Source organism: Capsicum annuum, chromosome 3 (assembly GCF_002878395.1).
Source record: "Capsicum annuum cultivar UCD-10X-F1 chromosome 3, UCD10Xv1.1, whole genome shotgun sequence".
Lineage (NCBI taxonomy): Eukaryota > Viridiplantae > Streptophyta > Magnoliopsida > Solanales > Solanaceae > Capsicum > Capsicum annuum.
The window spans coordinates 116569729-116588228 of record NC_061113.1 but is presented as its reverse complement, the minus strand read 5'-3'; positions in this window follow the sequence as shown (position 1 = coordinate 116588228).

Sequence of the window (18500 nt, the reverse complement as noted above, 5' to 3'; positions counted from 1 at the left end):
GGTTGATATATTGGATAGGTAGGTTCATCGGTTGCAGACCATAGATATGGCTTCGATTAAGGTTCTGTGGCAGAACCATAAAGTGGTAGAGGCTACATAGGAAGCGGAGGAGGACATGAAGTCAAAATATCTGCTCTTGTTTTTTGCTCCCAGGATTTATGCAGAAAGTCTGTGTTCTTGAATACATCTTTATTTTTTTGAGTTTGTTAAAGGAAATATTAATATCTTTGCTTCTTTGTTTTTGAACTTTGATGAAGATTGGGAGTATATTTGATAATTCAAATGACTTTGTGTGTGGTTACCCCTACCTTGTCCATCATTTGAGGATGGATGTTCCTAGTGGGGGAGAATGTTACAACTTAGGTTCCTATTGGTTTACATGATTCCATTATTATATGCATTTCAGTTTTCAAAAATGAATTAAGGGTTTTATTTATAAATCGGTGGTTATGGTTTCCCTGGTTTTAATTATGTTTATATATATTAATTATGGTTTTGGATAATTGGATTACATGGAATAGCTATTGGAAATTGGAATTAATTTTGGATATATACTATGCCCACAAGGTGTTTGACAAAATACTTATAAAGATATGTTCATTGCATTGATTAAATTTAAATGGAACTCTTGCTTGTTTTAAACTTGGTATATGTTTTAAGAATGGATTAAATAGTTTGGAAAGAAAAATGGCTAAATGGTTATGCTTGTGGGGTACGATTACCCCAAGAGGTTTAATATAGCAAATGGAAGGGCACTTGAAAGTCCCCTTAAAATTAATATGGTTTGCTATGGATAGTACTTACAAGTATGGTTGGTATAGTGATACCACCACTTAATGGCCTTGTTTAATTAGTGGTAAATGGATTTCTTGGAAATGATTTTATTTGGGTATTAAAAAGAGAAGTGTAGCAAATTCGTAGAAGGTGAAGGTCCCGAGGAGACCGAAATCGAAAACTCATATTTGCTGGTATGAGGTTGGTGTTAGTGGACCGTGTGCATGAGATCACATCTCATATTGGGGGATGTACCATTCGTCCTATTGGATACTTCCTTGGTTGTGTGGCTACACGCATAGAGGCCCTTTCAGCAAGGGGAGCTGAACCCTTATTGCCCGTGGGTAGTTTAGGATGACAAAGCTAGACAGCCCAGGTAAAGGTTTTAAATGCATGCTAAACTCGATTTCCTTTCTCAATACTTATATATGTGTGTAGGGTTGTATGAATTATGGATGGTTTTACTTGGTTTTATAACTAACATAATTTTATACTTATCCTAAGTTCATGCTAGCGATCACTTGCTAACCCATCTAGTGGAGGTTGTATACCCATGCTATGCAGGAATCGGGCATTCTACTCATCCTGCCTAGCACTTGGAATCGATATCAGCATTTGGGGTTAAGTGGTGAGTTTCCATCCTTCCAAATATCTTTATTTCATTTTATGGACACCTTTCGGCATTTTTATTTAGTTAGGATATTGGTTTTGGCCATGGTTGGGGGCATGTCCAAACCAAATATTTTTATTCTTTGGGATAGAGGCTTTGTGGTACTTTTGGGGTTTGGTATGGGCGAGATCGGTATTGGTGTCGGCCTTGGCTTTAGAATAAGCTGGGTGGTTGGCATCGTCGGATATATATTCCCATTGTTCCATCGTATTATATTTTTGGATTGATTAGCATATTATGCTTTGGTATTCTCTTTGGTTATGACTTGGTTTATGGCCTTTGGTTTGTCTTGGTATGGTTGGATGGTTGGTTTGGTATAGTTGGACTCGATTGGGTTGGTCACAGTTATGACCCTATCCCAGAGCATCATGAGAGCATTTATGCTATCTTGTTTTATGATCAAAATTCAGCCCATTAAAGGCTTTATAAGCTGGTTGAGTTCGGTAACAGGGGCTATCCTCAGTTCGGGATGGACTTAGGATGCCTATTACGTTTAGGCCCTGGTTCGGGTCGTGACAAGTTGGTATTAGAGCTTTAGGTTTATGTTCAATAGGGAAGTCCATAAAGCAGTATCAAGTATAGTCTCTTTTGAGGTGTGTAGCATGCCACACTGATAAGGGAGAGGCTATAAGACATTTAAGAATGTTTCACTATCTTAGTATAGTATTTTCAAGTTTGGAGTCTAAAGTTTGAGAATCTCTTCTAATCCTTGATTATTCGTCTTTCAAATCATGCCTCGTAGATTTGGAAAATAAGGAAATTCTTCTATCCTATCTAGGGATGATGCTAAAGGGGTACGTCCTACGATGGGGGTATATCTTTGATCTCAGGGTCCTATTAGTAATGGTACTAGAGTTCCTTTTAATCCTATAGTTCTCCTCAGGTCCCTCAGGGAAATGTGATGAATGCAAAATTTTGTCAATCTATTCATGTTATTGCTTAGTTAGTTGCTGCTCAGGATGAGCGGGATATATTTGGTGGGTTGTCTGCTGAGGCTACAAGGATTGACCAATTCATAAAGATAGGTCCTCCTAATTTTACTGGATTGAAGATGGAGGGGGATCCACCGGACTTCTTGGATAAAATGGAAAACATATTTTTTGATAATGCAGGTTATCAATGTAGAGGGGGTAAACTTTGTAGCTTATCAGCTTAAAGATGTTGCTTGTCAGTAGTATGAGGAGTGGGATAGAGAGAGGGGTAATGTAGAAGAGTTTAAATTATGGGAGTTCTTCTCTAATGCCTTCTTCAAATGTTTCATTCCTCAAGAGCTGAGGGAAACGAAGATGGAGGAGTTTGTGAATCTTAAGCAGGGGGGAATGACTGTCAAGGAATATGCCTTGAAGTTCCATCAGCTATCAAGGTATGCTTTTGACTTGATGGCTGATATAAGAATAAGAATGGGGAAGTTTGATTTTAGGTTGAATAGAGATTTGATTTTTGATAGCAAGACTGCTTTGCTCATCGAAGATATAGAAATTTCTCAGTTGACTATCCATATTCAACAAGTGAAGGATCAAAAGATGAGGCAGGTAAAGTTTGGGGATAGGCAAGGAAAGAGGGCATATTTTCTAACCAGGAAGGTGCTCAGTCTTAGGGTGGTTAGGATGGTGGCAAGTGGCAAAAAATAAAGTGAAGGAGCTCAGGTTCCTTCTCTACTGCCGGTCCCCCTTACCCGAAGTAGTCGAGAGATGGGCATTATTAGGGTGGTGATAATTTTTAGGCACAGGGTTCCAAATCTTAGGTAAATAGAGGTTAGTCAGTTTCTTCATTCCCTCATTGTTGGTTGTGTGGTTAACACCATCGGCGTTATTATAAAGAAGGGAGGGACAAGTGCTTCAGGTGTGGCCATCCAAGTCATCGGCTTAGGGATTGTCTTGTTAATAAGATTTCTACAGAGGCAAATAAGTTTCTGTGGTTTCATCTTTTGCTTCTAGACCTAGTGGTGTTGCATCAACTTCTATTACTGCTCCTGGTTCTAGTGTTGGTTGAAACAGCTTGTATGCTTTGGCTTTCCGGTAAGAATCTGAGGCATCATCTGATGTTATTACTGGTACATTATAGTTGTTTTCTCGTGATATCTATTATTTTCTTGATATAGGGTCCACTTTTTCTTATGTGACTCCTTATGTGGCTGTCTTTTGGTTTTGATCCCAAAGTGATTTCTGATACTTTTGATGTTTCTACCCTAGTAGGAGACATGATTATTGCTAAATTTGTCAATGGGGTGTGTGTGGTATCTGTTTGTAACAAGCAGATCCTGGTGTATCTGTTTGAGTTGGGGATGGTGGATTTTGATGTTATCTTAGGTATGGATTGGTTACACTCCTGTTATGCGTCGTTAGACTATTGGACACAGAAGGTTATCTTTAAGTTTCCTTGTGATCCAGTTATAGAATGGGAGGGTGGTTCTTTAGCTCCTCGAGGAAGGTTTATTTCGTATCTTAGAGCTCGGAGGTTAATCTTCAAGAGGTGTTTTTATCACTTGGTCCGAATTAAAGATTCTAGCTCGGAAGGTCCTTTTTTTTACAGTCAGTTCTTGTGGTTAATGAGTTTTTAAAGGTCTTTCCAGATGATCTTCCTAGTGTCCTCCAGATAGTGAAATAGAGTTTGGTATTGATTTACTTTCGGACTCTCGTCCAATATCTATTCCTCCTAATAGAATGGCTCCGATTAAGTTGAGGGAACTCAAGGAACAACTTAAGGATCTTTTGGATAAGGGGTTTATTCATCCTAGTATTTCACTGTGGGGTGCACCGATGTTATTTATGCACAAGAAGGATGGTTCCCTTCAAATGTACGTTCAGTACAGGCAGTTGAATAAGGTAACAGTCAAGAACAAGTATCCTCTCTCGAGGATAAATGATCTGTTTGATCAGTTGCAGGGTGCCAAGTTCTTTTCCAAGATAGACATTCGGTTTGGGTACCAACAACTTATGATTAGGGAGGTGGATATCCCTAAGATGGATTTTTATGCTTGATATGGGAATTTTGAGTTCTTGTTGATGTTATTTGGATTGACCAATGCCCAAACGACATTTATGGATCTAATGAACATAGTTTTCAGGCAGTAGTTGGATCTCTTTGTCATTGTGTTTATTAATGACATCCTATTTATACGAAGAGTGAGGTGGATCATGCTAATCACCTTCTGTGGTGTTGCAGACCTTAAAGGAACAACAATTGTATGCCAAGTTCTCTAAGTGTGAGTTTTGGTTGAACACTGTGACTTTTTTGGGTCATATTATTTCTAGCGAGCGGATAATAGTTGATTCTCAAAAGGTTGCTGTAGTTAGGGGTGGGCATGGTATGGTATATACTGAATACCAGACCGAAATCAAATTTTTCATACTGTGGTATTGATGTTATGGTATTTGGTAGAAATTTTAAATTATTTTTGTATTTTGTATGGTATTTGGTATTTATGCAATAAATACCGAAATACCATATACCGCACCGAAGTTTTTTAAAAACATATAAAACCCATATATATGTATATATTATATTTAAGATTATTAAATATGTTTATATATCATCCATTAGCCAATTGAACACAAAAGTAGCTTTTATTTAGAAATAAATTTTTTGGGAAGTTTATTATTTAGGAATACTATGCTTAAGTTTAGGTTAATGTTGTTCAGAGTTTGCATCTCGGACTATTCAATCGTGATTGAAATGTTATTTTTGTGTAATTGATTAACAAAGATAGTTGTTAGCTTAATATGATTGATACGTCTTTTAAATTTAAAGTTATATTTTTTATCTGAATATATGTAATTAGAAATCAAACAAAGTATGGTTATTGAATTACCCTACCGTAAAATACCAAAACTAAATTAAAAATACCAAACCATACCGAACTAATTTGGTATGGTAATGGTATTCTTCATGTAGATACCCAAAACTGAAGTCACCGTACCAAATTTTAAAATACCATACCATGCCCACCCCTAGCTGTAGTGAAGGGTGGCCCAGGCCCATAACTCCACCTGACATTTGAAGCTTCTTAGGTTTAGCTAGGTATTATAGGCAGTTTATGGAAAACTTCTTATCGATAGCGGCTCCTTTGACTAAGTTGACTTAGAAAAAGGTCATGTTTTCATGGTCAGATGCTTGTGAGAGGAGTTTTGAGAAGTTTAAGTATAGGTTAAGTTTGATCCCAATTCTGACTTTAATGGAAGGCAATGGTGGGTTTGTGGTTTATTGTGATGCATCTTGGGTAGGAATTGGTTGTGTTTTGATGCAGCATAAGAAGGTGATTGCCTATGATTCCAGGCAGTTGAAGGCGCTTGAGTGGAATTATCCTACTCATGATTTGGAGTTGTTGGCAGTTGTGTTTGCTTTGAAATTATGGCGACATTATCTATATGGTGTTCACGTGGATATATTTTTTGATCATAAGGGCCTACAGTATGTGTTCACATAGAAGAAGCTTATTCTCAAGTATAAGAGGTGGCTTGAGCTTCTATAGGACTATGATATAAGTTTTCACTACCACCCAGGTAAGGCTAACGTTGTTCCTGATGCTCTTAGTAGGTTATCCATGGGGAGTTTGGCTCATGTGGATGAAGGAATGTGAGAATTGATGAAGGATATTCACTATTTGGCCAACCTTTGAGTTTGTCTCTTGGACACTAATGATGGTGGTGTGATAGTGGAAGAAGGGGTTCGATCATCTCTTGGTGTATAGATTAAGGATAAGTAAGTGCTGGATCCCGTCTTGATGAAAATCAAGAGTGGTGTTGGTGGGAAAAAGGTGGCGGTGTTTGAGATTAGAGGTGATGGTACTTTGTGGTATCGAGGAAGGTTGTGTGTTCTTGATGTTGATAGTTTGTAGGAAAGGATTTTTGCTGAGGCACATGAGTCGTGCAATGTTGTTCATCCCGGTTCGACAAAGATGTATCTTAATCTCAAGGAGATATATTGGTGGAATGGTATGAAGAGGGATGTGGTTTACTTGTGGCTAAGTGCTTAGTGGGTCAACAAGTTAAGGTTGAGCACATGAGGCCTGGTGGATTACATAAAGAAATTGAGTTGCCCAAATGGAAGTGGGAGGTAATCAATATAGATTTCATTACCGATCTTCCTCAGTCTCGGAACTAATTTGATTCTATTTGGGTCATCATCGATAAGAAGATGAAGTCTGCTCACTTTCTTTATCTAAGGACTACCTTTTTGGCGAAGGATTATGTGAAATTGTATCTTCAGGAGATTATGAAGATGCATGGGATACCTGTCTTAATTATTTCTGATCGTGGTACATATTTTACATCTTATTTCTAGCGATCTTTCCATAGAGAGCTGGGGACTAAGGTTAGTCTAAGTACTACTTTTCATCTGCATTTGGATGGGTAAGAAGAGAGAACTATTCAGACATTAGAGGATATGATTCGAGTGAATTTAATTGAATATGGTTGCAATTTGGTTGAGCATCTACCTTTGGTAGAGTTTGCTTACAATAATAGCTATAATAATAGCTATAATTTTAGTATTAGTATGGCCTCTTTTAAGGCATTTTATGGTAGGAGGTGTAGATCTTCTATTATTTGGTTTAAGCATGGTGAGGCGGATATGTTTGGTTTGGATTTGGTTTATCAAGCGATGCAGAAGGTGAAGGTAATTCGGGATAGACTTAAGGCTGCCCAAAGTCGCCAAAAGTCATACGTGGATGTTTGGCATAGATACTTAGAGTTTGAGGTTGGGGACAAGGTATTCCTAATGGTATCTCCCATGAAGAAAGTAGTATAGTTTGGAAAGAAGGGGAAGCTCAATCCTTGGTTTATTGGTCCTAATGTAATTTTGCGAAGAGTTAGTAATGTTGCATATGAAATGGAGTTACCTGCTAGTTTAGGCATGGTACATCCAGTCTTTCATGTTTCCATATTGAGAAAGTGTATCGGTGATCCTTTTTTGATTGTTCCTTTGGAAGGATTGGGTATCTCAGATTCTCTGTCTTATGAAGAGGTCCCAGTTGAGATATTGGATAGGCAGGTTCATCGATTACAGACCATGGATATGGCTTTGATTAAGGTTTTGTGGCAGAACCATAAAGTGGAAGAGGCTACATGGGAAGCGGAGGAGGACATAAAGTCAAAGTATCTGCTCTTGTTTTCTACTCCCAGGATTTATGTGGAAGGTATGTGTTCTTGAATACATCTTTATTTTTTTACTACCACCCAGGTAAGGCTAACGTTGTCGCTAATACTCTTAGCAGGTTGTCCATGGGGAGTTTGGATCATGTGGATGAAGGAAAGTGAGAATTGATGAAGGATATTCACCATTTGACCAATCTTTGAGTTTGTCTCTTGGACACTAATGATGGTGGTGTGATAGTGCAAGAAGGAGTTCGATCATCTCTTGGTGCATAGATTAAGGATAAGTAAGTGCTGGATCCCGTCTTGATGAAAATCAAGAGTGTTGTTAGTGGGAAAAAGGTGGTGGTGTTTGAGATTAGAGGAGATGGTACTTTGTGGTATCTAGAAAGGTTATGTGTTCTTGATGTCAACATTTTGCAGGAAAGGATTTTGGCTGAGGCACATGAGTCGTGCAATGTTATTCATCCCGATTCGACAATGATGTATCATAATATCAAGGTGATATATTCATGGAATGGTATGAAGAGGGATGTGGTTGACTTTTGGCTAAGTGCTTGGTGGGTCAACAAGTTAAGGTTGAGCATATGAGGCCTGGTGGATTGCATAAAAAAATTGAGTTGCCGAAATAGAAGTGGGAGGTAATCAATATAGATTTTGTTACAGATCTTCCTCAGTCTTGGAACTAATTTGATTCTATTTGGGTCATCATAGATAGGATGATGAAGTCTGCTCACTTTCTTCAGCTAAGGACTATCTTTTTGGCTAAGGATTATGTGAAGTTGTATCTTCAGGAGATTGTGAAGATGCATGGGATGCCTGTCTTAATTATTTCTGATCGTGGTACATATTTTACATCTCATTTCTAGCGATCTTTCCATAGAGGGATGGTGACTAGGGTTAGTCTGAGTACTGCTTTTCATCTGTAGTTGGATGGGTAAGCAGAGAGAACTATTTAGACATTGGAGGATATGATTCAAGCTAGTTTAATTGAATATGGTTGCAATTTTGTTGAGCATCTACCTTTGGTGGAGTTTGCTTATAATAATAGCTATAATTCTAATATTGGTATGGCCCCTTTTAAGGCATTTTATGGTAGGAGGTGTAGATCTTTTATTGTTTGGTTTAAGCATGGTGAGGCGGACATGTTTAGTTCGAATTTGGTTTATCAAGTGATGCAGAAGGTGAAGGTAATTCGGGATAGGCTTAAGGCTACCTAAAGTCGCCAAAAGTCGTACGTGGATGTTTGGCGTAGATACTTAGAGTTTGAGGTTGGGGACAATGTGTTCCTAATGGTATCTCCCATAAAGAAAGTAGTGTGGTTTGGCAAGAAAGGGAAGCTCAGTCCCCGGTATATTGGTCCTTATGTTATTTTGCGAAGAGTTAGTAATGTTACATATGAATTGGTGTTGCCTGCTAGTTTAGGCATGGTTCATTCAGTCTTTCATGTTTCTATGTTGAGAAAGTGTACCGGTGATCCTCTTTTGATTGTTTCTTTGGAAGGATTGGGTATCTCAGATTCTCTGTCTTATGAAGAGGTCCCAGTTGAGATATTGGATAGGCAGGCTCGTCGGTAGCAGACCATGGATATGGCTTCGATTAAGGTTTCAAGTGGAAGAGGATACATGGGAAGTGGAAAAGTACATAAAGTCAAAGTATCCGCTCTTGTTTTCTGCTCCCAGGATTTGTGCGAAAGGTATGTGTTCTTGAATATATCTTTATTTTTTAAAGTTTGTTAAAGGAAAGATTAATATCTTTGCCTCTTTGATTTTGAACTTTGATAAAGATTGGGAATATGTTTGATAATTCAAATGAATTTATGTGTGGTTACCCCTACCTTGTCCGTCATTTGGGGATGGATGTTCCTAATGGGGGTGAATGTTACAACCTAGGTTTTATCCCCTAGAATTTTTCTTGGAATTTTGTTTTCTAGACCCAATACGACTCATGGGTACGAGCTGTATTTCTGGTATGAGTGGTGTGGTCCTACCGTATACTTACCAGTGTTTCCTGGTAGGATAAATGAGTTACTGGAATGGATACGACTTAGGGGATACGAGTCATTTACTGGACAGTATATGGTCCAAGGGTTGAGGTTAGATATGAGTGGCGGGTACCACTCGTATAGGAAGGGTATGACTTGTAAGTGTCAGTTGTAACCCTGTGATGGGGTTTTGTGCAATTTAAGTGGGGGTATTCTGGATATTTCCCTTTTTACCCTAATAGGACCTCAGGACTTCTAACCTACTTGGGATTGTATTTACCCTACTATTTTACTCTTTAACGCTTAGAAACTATTTCTAAACACTTCATGATTCTCTCAAGAGTTTTTGGGGCAAGAAAGCTAGGGTTTTATCTTGAGGACTAATTTGGGGTTTGCTTTGGTGATTTCTTTCCATCAATTCTTCGGTATGATGCTTATTCTATTCCCTCATTGTTAGTTCTAACTAAAGGCATGATTTTTATATTGGTTTTCATGATTCCATTATTGTATGCATTTGAGTTTTCAAAAATGAATTGGAGGTTTTGTTTATAAATGGTTGGTTATGGTTTCCATGGTTTTAATTATGCTTTTATATGCATTAATTATGGTTTTGGATAATTGGATTACATGGAATAGTTATTGGAAATTTAAATTAGTTTTGGATATATACTTTGCTCACAAGGTGTTTGACAAAATGCTTATAAAGATATGTTCATTGCATTGATTAAATTTAAATGGAACTCTTGTTTGTTTTAAACTTGGTATATGATTTAAGCATGGATTAAATGGTTTGGAAAGGAAAATGGCTAAATGGTTATGCTCGTGGGGTACGGATTACCCCAAGAGGTTTAATATAGTAAATGGAAGGGCACTTGAAAGTCCCCTTAAAATTACATATGGTTGGCTATGGATAGTACATATAAGTATGGTTGGTATGATGATACCACTACTTAATGTCCTTGGTTAATAAATGGTAAATGGATTGCTTAGAAATAATTTTATTTGGGTATTAAAAAGGGAGATGTAGCTAATTCATGGAAGGTGGAGGTCCTGGGGAGACCAAAACCAGAAACTCATATTTGCTGGTATGAGATTGGTCTTGGTGGACCGTGTGCATGAGGTCACATCTCATATTGGGGGATGTACTATTCATCCCATTAGTTGCTTCCTTGGTCATGTGGCTACACATACAAGGGCCCTTTTAGCAGGGGGAGCTGAATCCATATTGCCCGTGGGTAGTGTAGGACGACAAACCTACACAGCCCAGGTAAAGGTTTTAAATGCATGCTAAACTCGGTTACCTTTCTCGGCACTTATATATGTGTGTATGGTTGTATGAATTATGGATGGTTTTACTTGGTTTTATAACTAGCATAATTTTATGATTATCCTAAGTTCATGCTAGCGATCATTTGCTAAACCATCTACTGGAGGTTTTATACCCGCGCTATGCAGGAATCGGGCATTCTACTCATCCTACCTAGCACTCGATCTCGATATCAGCATTTGGGCTTAAATGGTGAGCTTCCATCCTTCCAAAGGTCTCCATTTCATTTTATGGACATCTTTGGACATTTTTATTTTATTTTAGATATTGGTTTTGTCTATGGTTGGGGCCATGTCCCAACCAAATATTTTTATTCTTTTGGATAGAGGCTTTGTGGTACTTTTGGGGTTTGGTATGCGCGAGATCGGTATTGGTGTCGGCCTTGACATTATAATAAGCTGGGTGGCTGGCATCATCGGACATAATTTCCCATTGTTCCATCGTATTATATTTTGGTATTGATTAGCATATTATGTTTTGGTATTCTCTTTGGTTATGGACTTTGGTTTGGCTTGGTATGGTTAGATGGTTGGTTTGGTACAGTTGGACTCGATTGGGTTGGTCACAGTTGTGACCTTATCCCAGAGCTTCATGAGAGCATTTATGCTATCTTGTTTTATACTCAAAATTCATCCCATCAAAGGCTGTATAAGGTGGTTAGGTTCGGTAACAGGGGCAGTCCTCGGTTCGGGATGGACTTAGGATGCCTATAAAGTCTAGGCCCTGGTTCGGGTCATTACATGTTGGAATTAGAGCTTTAGGTTTATGTTCAATAGGGAAGTCCACAAAGCAGTGTCGAGTAGAGTCTCTTTTTGAGGTGTGTAGCGTGCCACACTGATAGGGGAGAGACTACAAGACATTTAAGAATGTTTCACTATCTTAGTATTTTATTTTCAAGCTTGGAGTCTAAAGTTTGAGAATCTTCTCTAATTCTTGATTATTCGTCTTTCAGATCATGCCTCGTAGATTTTGAAAATAATGAAATTCTTCTGTCCCATCTAGGGATGATGCTGAAGGGGTACGTCGTACGATGGGGGTATATATTCGATCTCAGGGTCCTATTCTGAATAGTACTGAAGTTCCTCCTAATCCTATAGTTCTCCTCAGGTCCCTCAAGGCAATGTGATAAATGCTGAATTTTGTCAATCTATCCATGTTATTACTTAGTTAGTTGCTGCTTAGGCTGAGTGACATATATTTAGTGGGTTGTCTGCTGAGGCCACAAGGGTTGGCCAATTCATGAAGATAGGTCCTCCTAATTTTACTGGAGTAAAGATAGAGGGGGATCCACAGGTCTTCAAGGATAAAATGGAAAAAATAATTTGGATAATGCAGGCTATCAATGTGGAGGGGGTAAACTTTGTAGCTTATCAGCTCAAAGATGTTGTTTATCTGTAATATGAGAAGTAGGATAGAGAGAGGGGTTATATAGAAGATTTTGAATTATGGGAGGCCTTCTCTAATGCCTTCTTAGAATGTTTCATTCCTTAAGAGATGAGGGTAGTTAAGATGGAGGAGTTTGTGAATCTTAAGCAAGGGAGAATGACTATCAAGGAATATGCCTTAAAGTTCCATCTTCTATCTACGTATGCTCTTGACATAGTGGCTGACATGAGAATGAGAATAAAGAAGTTCGCTTCTAGGTTGAATAGAGATTTGATCTTGGAGAGCAAGACTACTTTGCTCATCAAAGATATGGACATTTCTCGGTTTACCATCCATATGCAATAAGTGGAGGATCCGAAGAGAAGGCTGGTGGAGTTTGGGGATAGGCAAGGAAAGAGGACACATTTTCTGACAAGGGAGATGCTCAGTCTCAGGGTGATTGGGTGGGGGCAAGTGATAGAAAAAAAGTGGGGGAGCTTAGGTTCCTTGTCTACTGTCAGTGCCCCTTACCTGAAGCAGTCAGGAGATAGGCATCATCAGGGTGGTGACGATTTTTGGGCATAGGGTACCCAATCTTAGGCTAGCAGAGGTTAGTCAGTTTCTTTATGCCCTCATTGTTGGTTATGTGGATAACCCCATCGGGGTTATTATAAAGAAGGGAGGGATAAGTGCTTCATGTGTGGCCATCCAGGTCATCGGCTTAGGGATTGTATGGTTAATAAGGTCGCTATGGAGGTGAATAAGGTTCTTGTGTGTCATCTTCTACTCCTACACCTAGTAGAGTTGCATCAACTTCTGTTACTGCTCCTGGTTCTAGGGATGGTTGAAATAGGTTGTATGCTTTAGAATCCCGATAAGAATCCAAGGCATCATCTGATGTCGTTACTAGTATATTGCAGCTATTTTCTTGTGACGTATATTGTTTGCTTGATCTGGGGTCCACTCTTTCTTACGTGACTCCTTATGTGGCTGTATCTTTTAGTTTTGATCCCAAAGTGATTTTGGATCCTTTTTCTATTGTTACCCTGGTAGGAGACATAATTATTGCTAAAAGTGTCTATGGGGTATGTGTGGTATTTGTTGGTAACAAGCAGATCCTGGTGGATCTGTTTTGAGTTGGGGTTGGTGAATTTTGATATTATCTTAGGCATGGATTGGTTACACTCCTGTTACGCATTGTTAGACTGTTGGACCTAGAAGGTTATCTTTAAGTTTCTTGGTGATCTTGTTATAGAATGGGAGGGTGGTTCTTTAGCTCCTCGAGAAAGGTTTATTTCTTATCTTAGAGCTCGAAGGTTAATCTCTAAGGGGTGTCTTTATCTCTTGGTCCGGGCTAACGATTCTAACTCAAAATATCCTTTTTTACAGTCAGTTTTTATGGTTAATAAGTTTCCAGAGGTCTTTCCAGATGATCTTCCTGGTGTTCCTCCAGATAGGGAAATAGAGTTTGGTATTGATTTGCTTTCGGACACTCGTCCAATATCTATTCCTCCTAATAGAATGGCTCCGGCTAAGTTGAGGGAACTCAAGGAGCAACTTAAGGATCTTTTAGATAAGGGGTTTGTTCATCCTAGTATTTCACTGTGGGGTGCACCGATGTTATTTATGCACAAGAAGGATGGTTCCCTTCAAATGTACGTTCACTACAGGCAGTTGAATAAGGTAACAGTCAAGAACAAGTATCCTCTCCCAAAGATAAATGATCTATTTGATCAGTTGCAAGGTGCCAAGTTCTTTTCTAAGATAGATCTTCAGTATGGGTACCATCAGCTTAAGATTAGGGAGGTGGATATCCCTTAGATGGATTTTCGTACTCGATATGGACATTTTGAGTTCTTGTTGATGTTAGTTGGATTGACCAACGCCCCAGTGATATTTATGCATTAATGAACAGAGTTTTTAGGCAGTACTTGGCTCTCTTTGTCATTATATATATTGATGACATCCTAGTTTATTTGAAGAGTGAGGTGGATTATGCTAATCACCTTTGTGTGGTGTTGCAGACCTTAAAGGAACAACAATTGTATGCCAAGTTCTCTAAGTATGAGTTTTTGTTGAATGCTGTAACTTTCTTGGGTCATATTATTTCTAGTAAGAGGATAATGGTTGATCCTCAAAAGGTTGCTACAGTGAAGGGTTGGCCTAAGCCCATGACTCTATCCGACATTTGGAGCTTCTTAGGTTTAGCTGGGTATTATAAGTGGTTTGTGGAAAACTTCTTATCGATAATGGCTCCTTCGACTTATTTAACTCAGAAGAAGGTCATGTTTTCTTGATCAGATGCTTGCGAGGGGAGTTTTGAGAAGTTTAAGTATAGGTTAACTTCAGCCCCAATTCTGACTTTGATAGAAGGCAATAACGGGCTTGTGGTTTATTATGATGCATCTTGGGTAGGACTTGGTTGTGTTTTGATCCAGCATAGCAAGGTAATTGCCTATGATTCTAGGTAGTTGAAGGTGGATGAGTGGAATTATCCTACTCATGATTTAGAGCTATTGGTGGTTATGTTTGCTTTGAAAATATGGCGACATTATCTATATGGTGTTCACATGGATATATTTTCTGATCATAAGGTCCTACAGTACGTGTTCACACAGAAGGAGCTTATTTTTAAGTAGAAGAGGTGGCATGAGCTTCTCAAGGACTATGATATAAGTTTTCACTATCACCCAGGTAAGGCTAACGTAGATGCTGATGCTCTTAGAAGGTTGTCCATGGGGAGTTTGGCTCATGTGGATGAAGGAAAGTGAGAATTAATGAAGGATATTCACCGTTTAGCCAATCTTGGAGTTCGTCTCTTGGACTCTAAGGATGGTGGTATGATTGTGCAAAAGGGGTTTGATTATCTCTTAGTTCATAGATTAGGGAGAAGTAAGTGCTGGATCCTGTCGTGATAAAAATCAAGAGCGGTGTTAGTGGGAAAAAAGTGGTGGTGTTTAAGATTAGCGGTGATGATACTTTGTGGTACCGAGGAAGGTTTTGTGTTCTTGATGTCGATGGTTTGCAGCAAAGGATTTTGGCTGAGGCACATGAGTCATGCTATGTTGTTCATCTCGGCTCGACAAAGATGTATCATAATCTCAAGGACATATATTGGGGGAATGGCATGAAGAGGGATGTGGTTGACTTTGTGGCCAAGTGCATGGTGGGTCAACAGGTTAAGGTTGAGCACATGAGGCATGGTGGATTGCATAAAGAAATTGAGTTGCTTAAATAGAAGTGGGAGGTAATCAATCAAGATTTCATTATCGATCTTCCTCGATCTCGGAACCAATTTGATTCTATTTGGGTCATTATGGATAGAATGACGAAGTTTGCTCACTTTTTACCGGTAATGACTACCTTTTTGGCGAAGGATTATATGAAGTTTTATCTTCAGAAGATTGTAAAGCTTCATGGGGTACCTGTCTCAATTATTTCTGATCGTGGTACATACTTTATATCTTATTTTTGGTGATTTTTTGAGAGAGGGTTGGGGACTAAGGTTAGTTTGAGTACTTCTTTTCATCTGCAGTTGGATGGGAAAGTAGAGAGAACTATTCAGACATTGGAGGATATGCTTCGGGCCTCTGTAATTGAATATGATTGCAGTTGGGTTGAGCATCTACCTTTGGTGGAGTTTGCTTACAACAATAACTACAATTCTAATATTGGTATGGACCCTTTTGAGGCATTGTATGGTAGGAGGTGTAATTCTCCTATTGGTTGTTTTAAGCTTGGTGAGGCGGACATGTTTGGTTCATATTTGATTTATCAAGCAATGGAGAAGGTAAAGGTGATTCGGGATAGACTTAAGGCTACCCAAAGTTACCAAAAGTTGTACGTGGATGTTTGGCGTGGATACTTAGAGTTTGAGGTTGGGTATAAGGTGTTCCTAAAGGTATCTCCCGTAAAGGGAGTAGTGTGGTTTGGCAAGAAGGGGAAGCTCAGTCCACGATTTATTGGTCCTTATATAATTTTGCGAAGAGTTAGTAATGTTGCATATGAATTGGAGTTTCCTACTTGTTTGGGCTTGGTTCATCCGGTCTTTTTATGTTTCCATGTTGAGAAAGTGTATCGGTGATCCTTCTTCGATTGTTCCTTTGGAAGGATTGGGTATCTCGGATTCTTTGTCTTATGAAGAGGTCCCGATTGAGATATTGGATAGGCAGGTTTTTCGATTGTGGACCAAGGATATGGCTTCGATTAAGGTTCTGTGGTAGAACCATAAAGTGGAAGAGGCTACATGGGAAATAAAGGAGGACATGAAGTCCAAGTATCCGCTCTTTTTTCTGCTCTCAGGATTTTTGAAGAAGGTATGTGTTCTTAAACACATATTTATTTTTTTGAGTTTGTTAAAGGAAAGATTATTATCTTTGCCTATTTGTTTTCAAACTTTGATGAAGATTGGGAATATGTTTGATAATTCAAATGAGTCTGTGTGTGGTTACCCCTACCTTGTTCATCATTTGGGGATGGATGTTCCTAGTGGGGGAGAATGTTACAACTTAGTATTTGTCCTTTAGAATTTTTCTTGTAATTTCATTATTCGAACCTAATACGACTCATGGGTACGAGCGTTATGTTCTGGTATAAGTGGTGTGGTCCTACCGTATACTAACTAGTGTTGCCTGGTGGGATAGATGAGTTATTAGAACGGATACGACTTAGGGGATACAAGTTGTATACTGGATTGTGTTAGGTCTAAGGGTTGAGGTTGGATACGAGTGGCGGGTACCACTCGTATAGGAAGGGTATAACTCGTAAGGGTCATTCGTAACACTGTGATGGGGTTTTGTGCAATTTAAGTAGGGGTATTCTGGCTATTTCCCTGCTTACCTTAATAGGACCTCACGACTTCTAACCTACTTGGGAGAGTATTTACCTTACTATTTTACTCTTTAACGCTTAGAAACTATTCCTAAACATTTCATATTTCTCTCAAGAGCTTTTGGGGTAAGAAAGCTAGGGTTTCATCTTGAGGAATGATTTGGGGCTTGCTTTGGTGATTTTTTTCCATCAATTCTTCGGTATAAGGGTTGTTGTCTTCCCTCACTGTTAGTTCTAACTAAAACCTGATTTTTATATTGGTTTTCATGATCCCATTTTTGTATGCTTTTGAGTTTTCAAATATGAATTGGGGGTTTTGTTTATATATGGTTGGTTATGGTTTCCATGGTTTTAATTATGCTTTTATATGCATTAATGGTGGTTTTGGATGATTGGATTACATGGAATGGTTATTGAAAATTAGAATTGGTTTTGGATATATACTATGCCCCCAAGGTATTTGACAAAATGCTTATAAAGATATGTTCGTTACATTGATTACTTTTAAATGGAACTTTAGCTTGTTTTAAAATTGGTAAAGGATTTATGCATGGATTACATGGTTTGGAAAGGAAAATGGCTAAATAGTTATGCTTGTGGGGTACGGTTTCCCCAAAAGGTTTAATATGGTAAATGGAAGGGCACTTGAAAGTCCCCTTAAACTTACATATGATTGCCTATGGATTGTACTTGCAAGTATGGTTGGTGTGAAGATACCTCCACTAAATAGACTTGGTTAATAAATGGTAAATGGATTGCTGGGAAATGGTTTTAATTGGGCATTAAAAGGGGATGTGTAGCTAAGCCATGGAAGATAGAGGTCTCGGGGTAGACCAAAATTGGAAACTCATATTTTCCACTATAAGGTTGGTCTTGGTGGACCGTGTGCATGATGTCACATCTCATATTTGAGGATGTACTGGTCATCCTATGGGATACTTTTCTGGTCGTACGGCTATAGAAACTGGGGCCCTTTCAGTAGAGGGAGCTGAACCTATATTACCTGTGGGTGGTTTAGGACGGCAAAGCTACACAGCCCAGGTAAAGGTTTTTAATGCTGCTAAACCCAGTTCCCTTTCCCGACACTTATATATGTATGTATGGTAGTATGCATTATGGACGATTTTACTTGGTTTTATAACTGGCATTATTTTATCCTTATCCCAAGTTCATGCTAGTGATCACTTGCTAACCTATCTACTGGCGGTTGTATACCCACGCTATCCAAGAACCGACCATTTTACTCCTCATGCCTAGCATTCAGACTCGGTATCAATATTTGGGCTAAAGTGTTGACCTTTCAACCTTTTAGAAGGCTCCATTTCATGTTATTGACATCTTTGGACATTTTTATTTTATTTTGGATATTGGTTTTGACCATTTTTGGGGGCATGTGCCAATCAGATATTTTTACTCTTTTGGATAAAGGTTTTGTGGTACTTTTGAGGGTTGGTATGG